Below are 4,251 nucleotides of genomic sequence, written 5' to 3'. Positions count from 1 at the left end.
TGTGTGTGTGTGTGTGTGTGTGTGTGTATGTGTTTGTGTGTCTGTGTTTGTCCCCCCAACATCACTTGACAACCGATGCTGGTGTGTTTACGTCCCCGTAACATTAGCTGTTCGGCAAAAAAGACCGATAAAATAAGTATTAGGCTTACAAAGAATAAGTCCTGGGGTCGATTTGCTCGATTTGCTCGACTAAAGGCGGTGCTGGAGCATGGCCACAGTCAAATGACTGAACAAGTAAAAGAGTAAAAAAGTATATCTAGGGAGAGGCGCACCATAATTTTGTACAGATGCTGTATAAATATATTTGATTTACCGTTGCAGTTGAATGAGGTAAACTGGTGGATTTGTTCTCTTTCATCTTTCAATTATCATACTGAAATAGTGCTACCTTCCTCTGAACAAGTTCATTTTTTTTCTTGATACATTTTGTTTTCTTTTTTTATTATTTAAAAATATTTTATGGGTCGGTGCTCCGAGCTAGCAAGCGAGTTTCTACTGGATCGTGACTCAATCTGACAGAAACAGTCGCTAAATATCCCAGTTAACTTTACAGTTACCTATTATTGCAATGGTCATAGTAGAGTTGCCTGTGACTATAAGTCCACTCGATCAGGGTTAACCAAAGTTTAAACAATGATAATACAATCAATAAATGCCCGATAATTATGGAGAATATTGAACAACATAATTTATTGCCATATGTCCAGTCATACAACATTTTATCTATATAGAATTCATTGCAGTCTATCTATATAACGTAGTACATATACATAAATATCTATAATTTATTACATCCTGTCCATCCATATCAGAGTGCAGACAGTCGCTACTAATACAACAGACATTCGATCCGACACTCTAACAACTCTTCCAATACACCGACTTCATGTATCCACTTGGTAGATGTAATCGAAACAAAACGATCGCAAAGAGTTTATTTCAATGAAGAATGCGAGGAGCTTGTGGATCAAAAATTTTTTACCTTGTTTCTCTGATTATACACGTGCGTGCATACGCACACATTTATGTGTTCTAGCGGGACTTGTGATTATTTCATGGAATTAATAATAAACCTATTGAGTTATTCCTGAAAACTTTATCCAAAAAGCCTGCAAGAGTAGCTTGTGTTGTGTCTGTATCAAAATATAGTCGCTCATCTGCTACTCATTGAAAAGTGAAGGAAATTGGAATACGATGATTTATATATTCACTTTATATATTCACTTTATATATTCACTTAATATACTTTATGCACAATTTTATGGACTTAATACACAACACTCATGAAATAAATAGTCACTCTTATTTTGCAATTTTTCTCATAAAAAGAAAAAGAATTATTTAAAAATTTACTTAGTCATAATTTCATTTCTAGAAAACAAAAATTTTATGGGAAAATTGCAGGACTATGTTCTTCGTGTAAGTTCTTCCTCTTCTTTTTCCTTGATTTTCAGTGTTGATAACTTTAACTCACACATCAAATAAGTTGCGAGCCCTTGAGAATGCAACATATAGCTGACCTTGACCGAATACGGGTTCAGGCAAAAACATCCCTACTTTGTCAAATGTCTGTCTTTGTGATTTATTGATTGTCATTGCATATGATTGGCGAACCGGAAACTGATTTCCTTCTAAAGTGAATGGCAAATTTGGGATGCGTTTGCGTTAAGTGATAGGTGATATAAAAATTTAGTTCAATTTTTTTAAAAAAATTACTTTTCTTTATGCACTCACGATCGCCGCCGCGGCCGCCGCCACCACCACCACAATAACAACAACAACTACCACCACCACCACCACAACCACCACGACCATCATCACTATCTTCCTCCATGTCTCTCTTTCTCACTTTCTCTTACTCTCTCTCTCACTCTCTCTTTCTCTCTCTCTGCCTTTCGTTTTCTCTCTTTTTCTTTCTCTTGTTCTCTCTTACCTTTCAACTAATCACGTGAAAGGGTTATAATTACGTTCCCCTCCCTCACGTCATGCACGCTTCTCTCACCCTCTTTTCCTCTCTCCCTCTTTTCATTCTTCCTCTCTTTCTCTAATCACGTGAAAGCGTTACCGACGGGCTAAGTAACCTAATGACAAGTAGAATTATTATAAGAAAGTGTGAGTGTGAGTGTTAAATTTTGTGAACAATAGCGTCGTTGTTTATAGGATTCCAGCTGTGGTTCTGATGAATGAAAAGGAAGTGTCTGTGTAACCAGGATGGAATATAAATCAGAACGTGCCTTAGTTCAATTTTCCTGCAGATCTGTACCAATTTCCCATCGCAAATATCGATAAATCTGAGAGGGTTGTAGAAACACTTGCCCGTGATGCCATGCTATAATATCGAATCCAAAATAACGTAGTTGAGAAGCCAGTTTCTTAACCAGCCATAATGGATATTTTTTCCTAAATGTAATATATTTCTGAGCCTCAATTTTAAGTTAACCAACAAATAGATTCAATTTTAGATTAAAAATGTAGATTGCGTGCTATATCTTTTTCTACGTATTTTCATATATCAATATTTCCCTTTTTATATATTTTCATAAATCAATTAATAAAGATTATTTTGTTTTACTATCCTAAATCTTTCTTCACTGCTTATGGTGAAACAAATTATCAAACACTATAGCAACAACAATAGCAACAACAACAGCAACAACAATAGCAACACCAACACTACCAACGACGTGCAACTGTAGCAACAGTGGCCGCACTGCCACCTGTAATAATGGAAGCAACACCGACAACAAATGTAAGATTATATGATCCAGGCAATGGATGATTATATATTATCACTTTATCAATAATCAAATTTAAATAGACCACTTTTAGTTTGTTCTTGTGTTCAACAGAAACTATTTTTACAGCGGGACTAAACCACGAAAATAATGATAATAATAATAATAATAATAATAATAATAATAATAATAATAATAATAATAATATAGAAAGGATTGAGGTAACTCCTCCTGAAGATATAGAGTGAAAATTAAAAGAAGAGTGCCATTTGCTATCCCGTGAACAATATTTCGACATCTTGCGTGTCTTCCACTGGTTCAAAAAATAAATTTGTCAATCTACTTCATTTTGGTTAATATAGAAAGGATTCAATATTACCCTTGCTGCACCTGTAGCAGCAAACAGTAGTTGTAGCGATGGATCCAGTACCACCGATAGCAACAACAAAGGTAATAGCAGCAATAACAGTGGAAGGGTGGAAACAAAGACAGATCCTTTGACTTTGTCCCACTAAACAAAAAACACCAGCACCCGGAACAAGCAGAGTAGCAACTCAACAGATAGGGTAGAAAAGTTAAACTTACGTCACCCCTACAAGTCATAAGCAAACAAATAGAAGAACGGTGGTATGCATACTTATATCTATGTAGAGGCTCACACTGGAGTTAGTTTCCCAAGAACATGCTGAGCTAAATTTGGAAAGTATCGGGGGCTACAAATTATAATTTATCTGAGTTGGTGACATCTGAAATAAGACCTCCACTACTGCTAATATCACAACAGCAACAGCACCAACAACAATAATCACATCAACAGCAACACCACCTGTAAGAATGGAAGGCGACCGCATCGCTGACAAGAGCGATAGCAAAAACAGAAATCCGCAAAACAACAAAATGAACAAGAGAACAAAAATTTACTTCCCCCAAGACATACCTCTTCTCACTTCGAACAACTAAGATGGTCGTATAGGTGATTGTTGCGAGGAAGACTCTAAATAACAGCAAGTGTCCAATGGAAAGCAAACTAAAAAAAAAAAAAAAAGAAAAAAAACAGAAAATGAGCGGGATCTGGTGACGGAATCATTGAGTTGATTCATCAACGCCTGGATTTCGTGACAGGGAGAAACGCGCGCGCGCGCGCGCACACACACACAAATAGATAGATAGATAGATAGATAGATAGATAGATAGATAGGCATGTATTATAGGTTTGGTGATGTATATGTTATATACATACACGTGTATATCTATATGTGTGTATATATATATGTATGCGTCTATCTATCTATCTCCCACCTCTTTCTCCACACACATATACACACACGCACACATATACACACACGCACACTGCTCGTAACATACACGTGAGTACAGGGGATGAATAGTGTAAATTTTGGAAGTGTTGGTTAGATATCTGTTGCACAATGTCGCTCGATCGTGTGCATATTTAACCCTAGCACTTTCAAATTTTATAATTGGAAATGCTACACTGAAGAGAGAAGCAAGTAATTAA

Source organism: Octopus bimaculoides, chromosome 4, assembly GCF_001194135.2.
Source record: "Octopus bimaculoides isolate UCB-OBI-ISO-001 chromosome 4, ASM119413v2, whole genome shotgun sequence".
NCBI classification, from domain to species: Eukaryota; Metazoa; Mollusca; class Cephalopoda; order Octopoda; family Octopodidae; genus Octopus; species Octopus bimaculoides.
The sequence above is the reverse complement of the archived record's forward strand: the minus strand, read 5'-3'. Positions refer to the sequence as shown.